Consider the following 17502-nt stretch of genomic DNA (forward strand, 5'->3'; position numbering starts at 1 on the left):
ATTAAGACTCTATTGTCTTTCCCCACTATATTTTCCTGGTCAAATACCTGCATGCACAGCTGGGCTACTGGATAAGCAAAGATGCTTCTGCAACCATAGATGCTGACCTCTGTGCCCAAGCCTACATCCAGAAATCCACCATACTGACAATGCCATGACAGTAAGAAAATTTTGATTACATCATTAATCAGGAACAAAAACAGAATATTTTTATAAAACATACAATTCATCCTAAATATTTTCCAATGTAAGGATTAGTATTCAAATGATTGGAGAGTAATTGATTACCATCTAGTCCATCTTAAATGTGCACATTCTAAAATCTCTTTTAAAAGCCAACAGGCTGGGCGCAGTGGCTCACACCTGTATTCCCAGCAGTTTTGGGAGGCTGAGGTGAGCATATCATTTGAGGTCAGGAGTTCAAGACCAGGCTGGCCAACATAGTAAAACCCCATCTCTACTAAAAATACAAAAATTAGCCAGGTGTGGTGGCAGGGAGGAGAATCACTTGAACCCAGGAGGCGGAGGTTGCAGCGAGCCGAGATAGCACCACCACACTCCAGCCCAGGTAACACAGTGAGACTCCGTCTCAAAAATATAAAAAATATAGGCCGGACGTGGTGGCTCACACCTGTAATCCCAACACTTTGGGAGACCGAGGCAGGTGGATCACCTGAGGTCAAGTGTTTGAGACCAGCCTGGCCAATGTGGCGAAACCCTATCTCTACTTAAAAAAAAAATACAAAAAGAAATTAGCTGGGCGTGGTGGTACACGCCTGTAGTCCCAGCTACTTGGGAGGCTGAGGCAGTAGAATTGCTGGAACCTGGGAGGCAGAGGTTGCAGTGAGCCGAGATCCCAGCACTGCACTCCAGCCTGGGTGACAGAGTGAGACCCTGTCTCAAAAAAAAAAAATAAAAAATAAAAATATATAAAACAAAAAAGTAAAAATAAAAGCCAACAGCAGGCCCATTAACATCACTCAGTGTGGCACCTAGGGCTCGTAAAACTACCACCTTGAATTTATTAGTTGTTTCTCTGTCACAGCCTTCCTTCAATGTAAATATACTTGTTAGCTAATAATCCCTTCCCTCATTGAACCTAATCATTGTCCTACATGGCTGTTTTAACAAACATCAGCTCTACATTTACTTATGCTTTTCATATAGCTTTTGCCAGTATTTTAACCTTTCACAGGAGGATGTGTGGGTTTGTTCGCTTTCTCTCTCTCTCTCTCTCTCTCTCTGTCTTTCTCTCTCTCTCCCATCCCACCCCCCACAACAGAGACATAGTATAGTACATATAGACCATGTTTTTGTTTTTGTTTTTGTTTTTATTTTTGAGATGGAGTCTCGCTCTGTTGCCCAGCCTGGAGTGCAGTGGCACGATCTTGGCTCACTGCAACGTCTGCCTCCCAGGTTCACACCATTCTCCTGCCTCAGCCTCCCGAGTAGCTGGGACTACAGGTGCCCGCCACCATGCCCGGCTAATTTTTTGTATTTTTTAGTAGAGATGGGGTTTCACTGTGTTAGCCAGGATGGTCTCGATCTCCTGACCTCATGATCCACCTGTCTCGGTCGGCCTCCCAAAGTGCTGGGATTACAGGTGTGAGCCACCGTACCCGACCTAGACCATGTATTTACACATCAGTAAATGTAACTTAGAATTCACATCATGCATCATGTTGGCAATATAGTATATAAAATGTTTTATGGTTGCTTATGACATCAAGCTAACTCTTTTTTTTTTTTTTTTTCCTTCCCTGAGACGGTGTCTTGCTCTGTCCCCAGGCTGGAGTGCAGTGGCATGATCTCAGCTCACTGCAACCTCCTCCTCCCAGGTTCAAGCAATTCTCCTGCCTCAGCCTCCTGAGTAGCTGGGACCACAGGAGCCCGCTACTACACACGGCTAATTTTTGTATTTTTAGTAGAGACGGGGTTTCAACATGTTGGCCAGGCTGGTCTTGAACTCCTAACCTCGTAATCCGCCCACCTCGGCCTCCCAAAGTGCTGGAATTATAGGCTTGGGCCACTGCGCCCAGGCAAAGCTAACTCTTTTGGAAAAACAAAAATTAGTATCTTATTTTAGTCTGTTAAAATACCTTGATTTGATACATTTTTAATTGATAAAAATATTGATTTCGTAACTCAAATGGTTGTGGTCTTCTAAAAATATTTAACTATGACTACTATCTGAGTTTATGTTGTCATTAAGTAAACAACAAACACTACACAGAATCCAATATGGAAATGATCTACGCACAAGGCATGGTGAGATAAAAACTCAGTCTTCTGTGGAATAAAATGAAAAGCATGAGCATGCCATAATAAAAAATTTGGAAAAGATAATTTTTAACATAAATTAAAATTCCAGAGGGGCAGGAAAAAAATTCTATTTTCACCCACAAATGGCACAGCTGTTATTTCAGCAGAGGATTACTCAGGTTGTGGATTTTTCATGCCTCCAACTGTGTCAGCAGCCAATCTAGGACTGGCAAGAGGCAATGAGAGTTCACTTAGCGGTCATGAGGGGTCTTAAGACCCTGTAAGTGCCTCCTATTCTTTTATGCCTTTTGGTCACTTCACAGTACGGCTCTATCTCTAGGATTAGTAGAAATGGGCATGAATGGGGTGAAATTTACATCTGCTTTTTTTTAACTGCTTCTAACAACTCTACTAAAACATTCAGATGTACACTGAAGCCAAGTTCTGGAAAAGCTAGAACTTATTCATGGTTATTATACTACCTCTCGAAAAGTAAGATCTCTTCATACATGTTTTAGCATATTTCAACTGAGTTCCTGCGTTGTATACTGTAACTATACTTTTTCCTAATGTAGTCTAGTCCTCAAAAAAGGTTCCTTTAATGGGTGGTGTATCAGAGACATTTAAATTCATGTTTCCACTCTGAAGAGTTTGTAACAGCTGGGAAAGCACACAGACATTACAATTGGGTAAAGGACTACTGTTTCTCAGTAGGAGAATATCTTAAATTTCCACACACGGTGAGGAAGAACATAGATGAACAGTCCCAATCTATCAGATTTCTTTTTGTTTCCTGACACTCTCCTCTCCTAGAAAATGCCTTTTAAATCGGAGGATAGAGACAAATCAATGGCAAATACTTGAGGGTGCTTCACAATGAGAAAGCCCCCAATTTCCAAGGCTATACACAGCAGCTTCCAGGATGAAGAAGAAAGGTGTTGTTCCCTTTTCCAGTACTGAAGAGCTCCTTCCTCATCCCATAGCACCACCAGTGGTATTTCCACTAGGCCAGCCCAAATTACCAATGCCAAAAGGAAACTGGGGCTGTTTTAGATAGGCTTCAGATTAAAAAAAAAAAAGAAGAAAGAAAAAGCGGGGAGAGGGGCTGAGTATTTGAGAGGAGGGCTAAAGGAGGATGCTAGGAACCACAGAATCATCTTGGGCTCATGTTAGGTGCAATTAAACCCATGGGTGAGGGCCAGAACTGCACCCCCTGCTGCTGATCTAAGTGGAATAAACCTCCTTGGCCCAGCCTGCTCTAATCTCCATTCCTGCTCCCAAATAAGTGCAGTAGATTGCTTGCAAAAAGGCTTCAATTATTCTCTTCTCTCTATCCATGTTCCTTGCAGTGTGATTATATAAATAGCTCCTTCCATCAAGAGATAGAACCTAGTTCCTCACCTCCTGATTCAGGGCTGGCTTTAAAGTCACTTGCCTTGGCTAACAAATTCAGAGGAAATAATCCTGTGCCAGTTGCAAGTCTAGGCCTCAGGAGGCCTTGGTTGCCTCTGCACTCTCAATTAGAACCCGGCCAGCCATAGTGTGAACAAGCTCAGGCTAGCCTGGTTACAGATTAAAGACCACAGTGTCGAGCGGAGAGGAGCTGAGGCCATCCTAGAAGAGACAGCCTCCAACTCACACAGCAGATTACAGACACAAGTGAAGGTGGCCAAGGTCAGAAGACCTGCCCAGATTGAAAGAACCATCCAGCTGAGTCCTGCCCAAATTGCCAACCCATAGAATCAAGAACTAAATAAATGGTGGTTGTTTAAAACCACTAAGTAAACCGATATTGTGATGAGCTGTTAAGCAACAAAATCTGAGCACAGATGGGTTCTTCATGAGTTCATTCATTACATGAACATTTATTAAATATCATTTGTTTTCAAGTAGTGCCCTAGTAGTTGCTGGGGGTATAATAATTAATACGCATTACTGCCTGCAATTATGAATCACTTCCTCCAACCACACTAAATGAGAGATGAATAACAAGATCTACTTCAAGAAAAAGAAGGCTCAAAGAGGCCACTTTTCAGCTGGCTTTTAAAGGAAAACTAGTAACTTGCCAGGTAGACAGGCATGAACATCAGAAATAGAAGAAACAGCATGTGCAAAAGCATAGATGCAGGAAAGAACTCAAGGAATGTTCTAGGAATGGAAAATAGTTTAGGACAGATGGAGTGTGGGGAGGAAATGGCAGATGATAGAGCAGAGAAAACAGATTGAAGGCAAATAATGAAGAGTCTCACATTGTAAATCATGCTTAGGGATTTGAATGCCTCTTGTAGGCAGTGGAGAGCTACAAATCGTTTTTAAGTAAAAAACGGCATGATTAAATCTGTGTTTTAGGAAAAGAAAGCTGATGACAAGTGGAAGATGGATTAGAGGCAAGAGTAGAATCAGGGAGATCAGATGGGAGGTTATTACTACAATCCTAAAGGGGGATTAAAGAACCAGAACCACAAGGTAGCGAATATGGGGAAGAGGGGATGTCTATGAAAGATGTTTCAGAGAAAGGAGAAAGACTCAGCAGCTTTGATGACCAACTAAGTATGAGCTGTGAGGGTGATAAAAGTTGTGCAGGAGAATCCGGGACAGTGCCAAGACTTCTACTTCAGGATCCTAGAGGAATGGTAAATATATTAATTAGGGTGGGAAAGCAGAAGCCGACTGGAGAGGAACAACACGTTTCATATGAAAGGCACCTGTGGGACATCCAGAGGGAGATGTCCAGGAGGCAATTAACAAATACATATCTGCAGCCTGAGTTGAGGGATAGTAGTGGGAACAGGCTATAAAGATGTGGGGGTTGAGGGGTCTGAAGGGTCTGAAGAACATGGGGCAGTGGGAGGGGGACATTTCAAGACATCAAAGTGACAGAAAATGCAGACCTTTCAAGAAAAAGATGAAGAGAAAAAGCTAATGAATGGCAGGATCTTGAGGGGCTAAGGAAAGCTGCAGCACTGAACAGCAGTGACTGTCCTTGGGGATAGAAGAGGGGAGGGGGAGAATCATTTGGCAAGCATGGATTGCATATTGAGAAAGTATAGATACCCATATATTTTGCCACATTCTTTCCTACAGAAGAGTTATCACTGAGCTCTTCCCTATGGTTCTTCCCAATCTAGAGGGGCCCTGAGTGGAGGCCACTTGAGTAATACCATCTATGTCCATATAAACACACTTGCTTCAAATCCCTTTTCTGCCACCTGCTGCAGAAAAGGTGTACATCACCAGCTTCCACACTCAGGGCACATATTTGAAATATGCTTATAGTTAATTTACTATATCTTCCAAACAGATTGTCTCCATATGTTTTCAGTTACTAAAAAGAAGGTTTTTAAAAAATAACCCCAAAGTAGGCGAAAATTTCATAAACAGAACACAAAAAACAATAGCCATTTTAAAAGGCAAAAATTGATCACTAGACTTCCAAGTTATCAAAAGATTCCATTAAGACAGTGAAAAGGCAAACCAGACTGGGAGAAAATATTTGTAACATATGTATCTGGCAAAGGACTCATATGCAGGATATAAAAGAACTTTTACAAGAAAAACCAACCAACCAAAAAACAACCCAACTCAAAAATGGGCAAAAGATTTGAAAAGGCACTTCACAAAAGGATATATCCCAGTGCCATTAAGTATATGAAATAGTACTCAACATCATTACTCACCAGGAAATATAAATTAAAACCACAAGGACCACCTCACATCCATCAGCATGGCTACTATCAAAGAAACAGAGAATAAAAAGTGTTGTCGAGGATGTGGAGAGATTGAAACCCTTATATACTGCTGGTGGGAACGTAAAATGGCTTGTGCCTGTATTCCCAGCTACTCAGAAGACTGAGGCAGAAGAATCACTTGAGGCTAGGCATTTGAGATCAGCCTGGGCAATACAGCAAGAAAAAAAAAAAATTAATTGGCTAGGCATGGTGTCACATGCCTGTAGTCCCAGCTACTTGGGAGTCTGAGGAAGGAGGATCACTTGAGGCCAGGAGTTTGAGGCTACAGTGAGTTATGATCATACCACTACACACCAGCCTGGGCAACAGAGTGGAACCCTATCTTTATTTATTTATTTATTTATTTATTTATTTATTTTTTGAGACGGAGTCTGGCCCTGTCATCCAGGCTGGAGTGCAGTGGCAGGATCTCGGCTCACTGCAACCTCCGCCTCCCGGGTTCAAATGATTCTCCTGCCTCAGCCTCCCCAGTAGCTGGAATTACAGGTGCCCACCACCACGCCTGGCTAATTTTTCTATTCTTAGTAAAGATGGGGTTTCACCATGTTGGTCAGGCTGGTCTCAAACTCCTGACCTCAGATGATCCACCTTTCTCGGCCTCCCAAAATGCTGGGATTACAGGTGTGAGCCACGTGCCCGGCTGACCCTATCTTTAGAAGCTTTTTAAATAAAAATAAAAATAGAATTACCGTATGATCCAGCAATTCCACTTCTGGGTATATGCCCAAAAGAACTGAAAGCAAAGACTTAAAGAGGTTATCTTTACAATAATGTTTCAGAGCAGCATTATTCACAAATAGCCAAAAGGTGAAGACCCAAGTGTCCATTGACAGATGAATGGATTAACAAAATGTGGCATATACATACAATAGAATGTTATTTATCCTTGAAACTGCTAAATTATAATACATGCTATAACATGGCTAAAACTTGAGGACATTATCTAAGTTAAATAAGCCAGTCACAAAAGGCAAACGCTGTATGATCTAGCTTATATGAGGTATATAGTCAAATCCACGGACACAGAAGGTAGAATGGTGGTTGCCAGTAGCTAAGGAAGTGGGACTTGGGTAATTACTGTTTAATGGGTACAGTTTCAGTTTTGCAAAATGAAGAGTTCTGGAGATGAGTGGTGGTGAAGGTTAGACAACAAGTTGGACGTACTTAGTGCTACTAACTGTACACTCAAAAATGGTTGGCCGGGTGCAGTGGCTCACGCCTGTAATCCCAGCACTTTGGTGGGCTGAGGCAGGTGGATCACCTGAGGTCAGGAGTTCAGCACCAGCCTGGTCAACATAGTGAGACTCCATCTCTATTAAAAATACAAAAAATTAGCCAGGCGTGGTGGTGCCCACCTGTAATTCCAGCTACTTGGGTGGCTGAGGTAGGAGAATTGCTTGAACCCAGGAGGCAGAGGCTGCAGTGAGCCAAGATCACACCACTGCACTCCAGCACTCTGTCTCAAAAAAAAAAAAAAAAAAAGGTTAAGATGGTAAATTCTAAATATACATATTTTCCCACAATTACAATAAAATACATTTTTAAAAACCCACAAAGATACCACTGTACACCCAGCAAAGTAGCTAAAATTTAAAAGACAGATAACACCAAGTGTTCATTAAAATGTAGAGCCACTAACTGGAACACTCATACACTACTGGGGAAATTTAAGTTGGTACAACCCCTTTGGGAAACTGTTTGGCAATATCTACTAAAGCTAAATATATGCCTACCTATGACCCTACAATTCCTCTCCTGAGCATATGTTCAGAGAAATGATTGGGCATGTGCACCAAAAGACATAAGCAAGAATGTTCATGGCTGCTTTATTCGTATTAGCCCCAAACTGAAAACAATCCAAAGAGCCAACAGGAAAATGGAGAAACAAACTGTGATATATGCATACAATGGAATGATTCTCAGCAAGAGATTAGAACTACTGATATGCACAACCTTGTGGATGAATTTCATAGACTTTATGTTATGTCTGTGAAATTCTAGTGCCTGTCTATATGTGTGAATGAAAGACACACACAAGAGTTCCCACTATATGATACTGTTTATATGGAACTTACAAGACAAAACTAGTGGATGGAGTTTTTTAAAAATCACAGTGTGGTTATCTTCATGTTGGAGGTAAGATGAATTCTGAACAGAAGGGGCAAGAGGAAATCTTCTGGAGTGCTGGAAATCTACATCTTGACTCAGGTGATGGTCACATGGTATACACGCATGCAAAGTTTCACTGAGTAGTACACTTTATTTATTTTTCTTGTTGGAGACAGGGTCTCATTCTGTCACCCAGGTTGGAGTGCAGCGGCACGATCTCGGCTCACTGCAACCTCAGCCTCCTGGGTTCAAGTGATTCTCGTTGAGCAGTACACTTTAGACCAGTACCTTTTACACACTTTTATGTATGTTATATGTCAAAAGTCAAATATCTCTAAAGCACCTAATGGCTCTACAACAAATATACTATAATTCAAAAAAGGAATAAAATATCAGCCTTGCTCTTTTTCTTTTTGACTGAGAAGATGAGACTCCGTTCCTGTTAGATATGTTGAGGGATAATTAGTTACATCCCAGTTTCCTGAGTCAGATAATGAATCTAAGTCTCATGCAGTGCAAACTTACATGTTCCTAAATGTTTGAGAGCTTTCCTGAAGCCACTCCTTATCCATGGAGTCTTTAAAGTGAGAACCCTTCAGTATTTAGTGCAATCTACACTTTCTGAGTCTGAGCTCCCTGTTTGCTTTCTACTGGTAAGTGTCCAATTTCTTTTTTTCTTTTTTTTTTTTTCTTAAGACGGGATCTCACTGTCACACCCAGGTTGCTGTGCAGTGGCATGATCGTGGCTCACCACAGCCTCGACCTGCCAGGCTCAAGGGAGGCTCCTACCTCAGCCTCCCGACTGGGTGGGACTATAGGTACACATAGCTACAGGTGCACATCACCACACCTGGCTACTTTTTGCAAGTTTTTGTAGAGACAGGGTGTTGCCATGTTGTCTAGGCTGGTCTTGAACTCCTGAGCTCAAGCAATCCTCTCATCTCGGTCTCTCAAAGTGCTGGGATTCCAGGCTTGAGCCATCGCACCCAGCTTCCATTTATTTTTTAAGCTTCAATAACAGCATCCAAGTTTATTTAACACCTTCATTAGCAGAGGCGAAACAAATCCCTCCTCAGCTGTAAAGCCAGAATGTCCAGGTAACACCACATTCCAGCATTGTGATAATTGTGCACCCCATCCCACCCCTTGCATCTGCACAAAGAGAAAGCTTCATTCTCTTGAGCGGCCATTTTGATGCCTGACCCTTAACACAGCCAACACAGTAACTTTAGCATCCGTGTGAAAGTCCCAATAGCGGTGGTACGTGGTGGCTCATGCCTGTAATCCCAGCACTTTGGGAGACCGAAGCGGGAGGATCACCTGAGGTCAGGAGTTGGAGACCAGCCTTACCAACATGGTGAAACCCCGTCCTACTAAAAATACAAAAATTAGCCGGGCCGGGTGGTGGGTGCCTGTAATCTCAGCCACTCAGGAGGCTGGGGCAGGGGAATCGCTTGAACCCGAGAGGCGAAGGTTGCAGTGAGCCAAGATCATGCCACTACACTCCAGCCTGGGCGACAGAGTAAGACTCCTTCTCAAAAAAACAAAACAAAACAAAACAAAACAAAAAAAATACCAATACCTATGGCCTACCATTCCCAGGAAAGAAAGTAAAAGCCCACAAAGGTAAATATTTTCTTCCCTTTGGCGTCTTCTGCCCTTCATTATAAAGAGTTGCTCAGTTGTTGAAAAAGGATTTTAATATGCAAAACTTTACGTTTTAGTGAGAATCAAAGGCAAATTCTTTTGAACTGTGTCATAACGAATAACATTACAAACGTGTCTCTCATCAGCACATAACTCGTCCTTATTTTAGTCAAGCAGACAAATTAGTAGGAGAAAAATCTTCAGAAGGTTAATAGCACAAGGGCTTGGTTTAAAAGAAGCCTCCTAATGCATCTGTATTCTAATCGGTGTTACGTCAATTAACAGTGAGATGCAGTTTTATTAAAAGCTGATACTTGGCTGGGTGCAGTGGCTCATGCCTATAGTCCTAACACTGTGGGAGGCCAGGGCAGGCAGATCGCTTGAGCCCAGGAGTTAAAGACCAGCCTGGACAATATGGCAAAATCCTGTCTCTACAAAAAATACAAAAACAACCCCAGCGTGTTGTGGCAGGTGGGAAGATCACTTGAACCCAGGAGATGAAGGTTGTAGTGAGCTGAGATCCTGCTACTGCCCTCCACCTGGGTAACAAAGCCAAACCCTGTCACCAAAAAAAAAAAAAATTTTTTTTTTTTTTTTGAGACGGAGTCTCGCTCTGTTGCCCAGGCTGGAGTGCAGTAGCGTGATCTCGGCTCACTGCAAGCTCCACCTCCCGGGTTCACGCCATTCTCCTGCCTCAGCCTCCCAAGTAGCTGGGACTACAGGCGCCCGCCACCATGCCCGGCTAATTTTTTGTATTTTTAGTAGAGAGGGGGTTTCACTGTGTTAGCCAGGATGGTCTAGATCTCCTGACCTCGTGATCCACCCGCCTGCCTCCCAAAGTGCTGGGATTACAGGCGTGAGCCACCGCGCCCGGCCAAAAAATAAAAAAAATTTTAAGCTGATACTGTTATTGGTTCATGCAGGTGACTCTGTTGTTAACATTATCTCAAATGAAATTATTCAGAACAATTGGCAGTTTTACATAGTTTCAGGAAAAGTGTTTTGAAAAGCAGATATCAAACAACTGGTTAAATGCAAAGCCACATGGTCACAATGGAAAAACAACTCTTTTAGAACAGTAAAAAGTCATGTAATATAATGACATGCAGAATTTTTATTTAAATACATTGTCAGAAATAGATTAAACCCTGCTTCTCCTCCGAGGTTACCTCAAAATACATTTCACTTCATAGAAATTTATATGTGTCAAAATATTGAACATAAGAGCAAATGGGTTAGTACTACTGGAATGCAATAATTATAAAGCTGGATAGGTGGATTAATTGTCCTACATACCTGTGGTTTTTCAGATTCCTGTGCTTGCTTACTCATGTACATTTGACTCTTTCAGAAACCACTTCTGGAAGCTCCCGGTCTGGCTTCTACACTGCCACCTGTAGACATAAAAGAGAAATAAATCATGTATTATTCGTCAACAATGCATCTTTTCTAGGCATCTAACGGGGACATCTGGGGAAAAAGTGGCAAAACATTTGCTCCAAAAGACAAAAATGTTCTTTCTCCTCTGTGTGGAAAATTCCTAAGGCGTCCTTCTCTCCAATGGTATGATTAATTATTTGATTAGAAATTGAAACATATGTAAGTCTCAGATCATCAACTATACACCACTCTGAGCCGATCATTAAAGACATGGAGTCGCAGAACTCAACTTACAGCCATTTCAAGACCTGTCGTTTAGAATTAGAAGAAAACTTCACCGCTTTGTTCATCTGTAATTCAGAATTCTGTAAATTGACACAAAGAAAGATCAGGGCCGATTCAGGCTAAGGTTACTTTACCACAAGGTTGTAAGATGTCTATTTTTTGTCCAATCCAAACAGCAGTTTGGTGGGGTATTTTCATCAAAATGCCCTATCCTTGATTTGAATATGAATGACTGCAGAAGGGTCTTTCTGAAACCCCACGGATTTTAATACAGGTAGGTCCTTTTTCCAAAAAAAAAAAGTCAGGAAATGAACAACAGGAATAAAAATTCATGAACAACTATCAGGAAGTCCAAGCAGCCACGAGACGTGCGAGTGTGTGTGTGTGTGTGTGTGAGAGAGAGAGAGAGAGAGAGAGAGACAGAGACACAGAGAGAGAGAGAGACAGAGACAGAGACCGACCGACAGACACACACTGAGATTTCTGGAGTTAACTGCGAATAACTGCGCCGCGAAGCTTTTTTACTTCCTCCAAGTCCCACAGTCTACCTAGGACAAGTAAGCCCCGCTCCAGCACCTTAAGCCAAAGACACAAGCACCACCACCTCCACCCCCACTACCTAGGCGAGACAGCGCCAAAAGCCACCGAGCGTGCACGCCAGCCAGGCCCGCTACCCCGCAAACCCGGGAGCTTCTTTATCCGCAGCAGAGATCCGCCCGACTTACCAGTAATTTACTTTAACGCCTCGAAAGCATGATTTGGTTTACAGAATTGCAGCAAATACAAGAAAATCAAGTCTCCTTGAGACACTCTCCTCCTCCTCCCTAGGACGCACATTCACACGGAACACTCTCCTTTCCCTCTCAACCCCGAACACGCGCTGGACTATCCCAAGAGGGTCTTTGGGGACCCGCCAGAGATCGATACTGTTCCCACGTGCCTCCACTAAACCCTCGTCCAAACATGCACAAGGCGCCAAGGGCATGTGCAGAATCAGCCCTCAGAGTAAGTTCAGCAAACCCATTCCCTACCCCGAAAGCGCGAGGGAGCACCCTGACGCAAGCGCCGGCCCCGGCAGACAATACTCAAGCAACTACAGCCTTCCGCGCACACGCCCCGACCGGTCCAGCCATCACTCTCTCCTCCCATGGTCCCTACAGTCTTCGGGCCGGGAGCAGGGGGCGTCCTGATGGTTGCTGGGTGTGGACTGTGAAGAGAAGGGCAACCTGCACACACTACCGATACTGCGGGGCGGGTAGGAGATCGCAGTTCCCCAAAGCCCCACCGGTGCCCAGCTCCTCAGAAGGGGTGGGGTGGGGACAGTGGAACCGAGGGAGTGAACCCTAAGGGAGGCAGCTTTTCTGCACCTCTTCCCCACCTACCACAGCGCGCGCGCAGAAGCGCGCCCACCACGGGGCCGTGCACCTTCCTTCTGCCCCTGGACCTACCCAGCCCTTGCCCCCAAGCGCAGTGGCCTGGAAGAGCGGGAGTCCGGCCCGCGGTGGCCGGGGGAGCGGGCAGAGCGCCGCGCTCGGGGGTGCCCACCTGCGCGCAGGGTCGTCGCTGCTGCCGGTGCACCCGCCGCTGTTGCAGTCTCCAGCTGCAAGAGGAAGAGGCGCGGCGGCTGAGCCCCCGGACTGCAGGCGCCTACTCGCGCCCCGGAGCGGTGGTCCTCATTTCCCTTCGTCCCGGCTGGCGAGCCACCCACCTAGCCCGCAGGTTCTGCCAGTCCCGCGGCCCGCCAGAGCCCAAGCTATCCTCTCCGCCCCTTTCCCACCGCCCCGCGCTGCGCTGCGCTCCGCCCCCTGCCCGCCCATCCCCGCCGGGGCCCAGCCGGGGGCTGCGGGCGCCGCGCCTCGTGCCGCAGATTTCGGGTTCTTGGGTCTGTGGCGGTAGAAAGGGGATGGGGGCGACCAGGGGTGCGGCCCTGGGGTCCGCCCCGAACCCCGCTCTCCCAACCGGTTCCCCACTCCTGGGGCCCGCGGCCAAGGGTGTGGGCACCGTGCACTCTGCCCCCGCTCTTCCGGCGTCTCCCCGCATGGCACCTTCCATGGCCCAGAGGGTGCCTCGTGTCTTAGGGGGAGGGGGGTTGGTGAAGCAAGGTGGAGTGAGCCTGAGAGTGGAAGCGAAGAAATTACCATGTGAATTGCCAGGGGATGCAAGTTGCTGCCTGTGCCCTGTTTGTGTTACATTAACTACCTGGATGTGCTGCTTTCCTTGCTACAACCGCAGTAATATTCAGAAGCTTGAATATAAGATTTCCAAGTTAATTGGTTGTAGGGTGGTTTGGTTTTTTTTTTCTTAATGTAATGATGGCAGAAGACAACAGATTCACTCTTTTTAAAAAGTTACTTTACATATATGTACAATATATAAAGCCGTATTTCTAATTTAAAAAATAGCAAAATATAAATAACAGAACAGCTGTGTTTTACAGAAACAAATCCAGTGTGTATGTGTTATTTAAACCCACGGTAATTATATTAATTGGTTCGTTTTAAAGTGTATTTTAGGTATTTCTTAAAACGGACTCAGAATTTAGGGATTAGGAACCCCTGAGTTTTAATTTGGCTTTTTGTCATAGTTCTCAAATGTCAATTTCATGGAAATTACTAAATGGGGTTGTTTAGAAAAATGGGTTCTTTTTCTTCCAGGTTGGCAGCATTTTTAGATCTGGCAAAGGACATAATTTTTTTTAAAGCCAAGAGATAATAAAATTCTCATTCATTTTCTGATGATGGAATATCTGGTCTGGTAGCTTTTTCTTTAAGTGTTTCTCTCTCTTTGAGGCAAACTTCCTTTCTGTTTCTTCTTACACGTTTTTCTTCCAAAATTTCTCCTAAGTATAGGCAAAGTTATGGAAGCCGTGATTTTTGAGCCTTTGTTTTCTTAAAAGAGATGGAAAATTAATTATAATTCATTATCAATATCTATCCCAGGCTCATGATACTACATTTCACATTGATTAACCCTGTTTTTCAACTCTGCTTTTAGTAATTTCACCTAACACTTGAGAACCAAGAGCTTTTTTAAGTTTCATCCTTATAAGAATGAAAGGCACACTTTAATTAACATTTTGAACCAAAATTAAATTCATTAAATTCACTAATGGAAATTACGTTAGTACAGTATGTGTTGCTGGGTAAATGAGGACAATGTGGATGATAAACAGTTCTGAAGAAAAGACTCTGAAGCAAAGAAAACAGTCCTTAGAAAAACTGATGATCCCCTTTTCAAGGGAAGGATGACAAATGCCAGTAATTATGCAAAGAATGACTCCTGCCTCTCTTTGCTTTGGTTTTGTGGCTAGGCCTGCATTTATCTCTCTTGATCATCATAATAAAAGTAAAGTAATTCAGCATTCCGGTGACACTGCTTAGTAAATTAGCAATTTGAAAATGCTTTTATTACCTAATTAATCCAAGCAAATGCCTTCGATAAATCCAGTTTTACCCTTAACATTTTTTGTGCCTCCAGAGAAACACTTGCATGAAATAAAAACAGCTAAGGCAAGCTCTAAAACAATTGCTAGCCGGATTCCTTGGGTGTATGAGTGCAGCAATAGAGTTGATATTAAGTGACCTTTGGGTCTTAAATTATATATCAGATATTGGTTCTGAGTTGCTCACTGGCATCTTCTTGAGTGAGCTTCTGTGTGTTTGCTTTGCCGTTTATTCCCCAGAAGCATGCTTCATTTCTTCCTTTCTGCCTTACTGAATCTACCTTAGTCTAAATTATGTTCATTGAACTCTCACCAAAAAATCAGACCCTAATCCATAGCCCACTTGACAATCATCTTTGTCCTTCAAGTTTAGTCTCTTTTGAGGTCTTTGGTAAGAATCCAGCATGATTAAACATCCAAAATTGGAAAGAGTACTTCATTAGGCATGGTTCTAACTAAGAGATAACAACCAGATTTCTCAAAACAAAAGGGTGTGCCATTTGAATAAAAAGAAAGAAATAAAAACAGCAAATCCATTTTGTTCAGGTCAAAACTAAGCCAACAAAATCACAATTGAAATCCTTTCTAAGCCTGAATTGTGCTACGAGATATGTAAAAAGTACAATTAAAATAATTTATCTATTTTTTTCACCGCTACAAATCCTTTGCTCCACTGACCAAACACCATTATGCTTCACATTTCCCTTTTAGTTCCCGTGCTATTGAGTTTTTTTCACTGATCTTTAAATAAGAAAGTGCGCTGGACACTCCCATTATCCCCAAGGAATTCTGTGTCACCCTCCATTTGGTTTCAAAAGTTCTCTTGAAATGTCTGTGACATTGATGAGGACAGATCTGAACATCCCATGTAGACCTGTGGAAAGGGAGCTCCATGACTAGTCTACATTCAAGACAGTGGGATTAAAACAAAATATGAGTTTTGTTCTAACAGTTTAATCCAATAGGCATCTCCCATTCTGATCCTCACTCCAGCGAAAGGTTTTATAATGTGTGTTTTTCCCTCTTGAGAAATTTTCTCTTGATAATTATTTTAATAATTTTTTGTTCGTTTACTCTTTGTGAGCCTGAACATAATGCACAGTCTTCTCTCTTTTCTTTCCTGTGATAACTGAGAATTGATTTAAGGGGAAAAGGAACACAATGAGACAACACTTTTGCCAGTGTTTTCTTCTGGCTCTAAGAAAAGCGTGAATTGGCTTTCTTTACTTTGGTTGATTGGATTGAGCAGCATCATTGATTCAGATTTGCAGAATGTCAATTACTTTAATTGATCTCCTTGTGTTAGGGAAATACGTCACTAGTTATCTCACAAGACAATGAAGATAGAGACAATACTACCCATATAATGCTCAGATTGAAATGTTGATGATCTAAGTTACTTAAAAATATGTGTGTGTATATGTGGGTATGTATATGTATAATTCAAAGCTAAATATAAACCTGATTACTTGTAATAGATTCTTCAGTTACAAAACCTTTGGTAAGCTCTCTCATGTTTTTGGAGTATGTAATAAACTGAAGAATACCTCACTACCTTACTCACAGGAAAGTACTTTTTTTCTGATCCAGATCTCCACATAAATTTCCAGCATCAACTATTTAACCGTATCATCTCATGGTTAAAAAAAGAAAAAAGAAGAAGATGATGATGAAAGAAAAGAAAGAGAGAATGAAAGAAAAAGCAGGAAAGAAGAGAGAGAGAGAGAGAGAAAGAGGGGGAGGAAGGGGAGGAAGAAAAAGATAAAAAGGGACAGAGTAAAGACTGTGGCCAAGCACAGTAGCTCACACCTGTACTTCCAGCACTTTGGGAAGCCGAGGGGAGTGGATCACTTGAGCTCAGGAGTTCGAGACCCCATATCTACAAAAAAATACAAAAAGCCAGGCGAGGCTGAGGCAGGAGGATCGCATAAACCCGGGAGGCGGAGTTTTCAGTGAGTGGAGATTGAGCCACTGCACTCCAGCCTGGGTGACAGAGTGAGATTCTGTCTCAAAAAACAAAGAGTAAAGACAGTATGGTAGGGTGAATATGTGTATGACTGGTTAGCACAACTGATAAGCACATCGGGTTAGTAAGACAATGGTTTTCTCTCCCCGTGGACCATTTTGCTTTGTTTTGCTTCATGGCTATCAATCAAAGCCCTATTCCTAGACATGAACAAATGTAGTCCTAGTCACCAGATATGGTGGCTGGAATTGTGTCCCCCAAAAAGATAGGTTGAAGTTCTACACCTGTGACCTGTGAATGTGACCTTATTTGGAAAGAGGGTCACTGCAGATATAATTAGGATGTAAATTAAGATTAGGTCATACTGGAATAGAGTGAGCCCTTAATCCAATATGACTGGTATCCTTACAAGAAAATGACACACACATACACACACACACACATACAGAGAGGGAAATGGTCATTTAAAAATGAAGGCAGAGATTGGAATTGTGCTGCTACAAGCAAGGAACAGCTGAGAGCACCAGAAGCTGGAAGAGACAAGAAAATGTCCTCCCCTAGAGGAACTGGAGGGGGCATGAACCTGCCAACACTTGGACTTCTGGCCTCCAGAACTGTAATATAATAAATATCGGTTGTCTTCAACCATCCAGTTTGTGGGA

General features: G+C 43.0%; 1 long non-coding RNA gene across 1 annotated transcript in view; it reads right to left on the reverse strand.

Annotated features, from left to right (window-relative positions):
- The window catches only part of LOC134739064 (uncharacterized), a 39164-nt gene extending 25961 nt beyond the window's left edge, over nucleotides 1-13203 (reverse strand). The window contains exons 1-2 of the long non-coding RNA XR_010125511.1: nucleotides 12978-13203; nucleotides 11064-11161 (exon numbers count right to left, since the gene is read on the reverse strand). This is a non-coding gene — a long non-coding RNA (uncharacterized LOC134739064). The remainder of the gene's footprint in view (nucleotides 1-11063; nucleotides 11162-12977) is intronic.
- Nucleotides 13204-17502: the final 4299 nt, after the last annotated feature.

Source organism: Pongo pygmaeus, chromosome X (genome assembly GCF_028885625.2).
Source record: "Pongo pygmaeus isolate AG05252 chromosome X, NHGRI_mPonPyg2-v2.0_pri, whole genome shotgun sequence".
Classification (NCBI taxonomy): domain Eukaryota; kingdom Metazoa; phylum Chordata; class Mammalia; order Primates; family Hominidae; genus Pongo; species Pongo pygmaeus.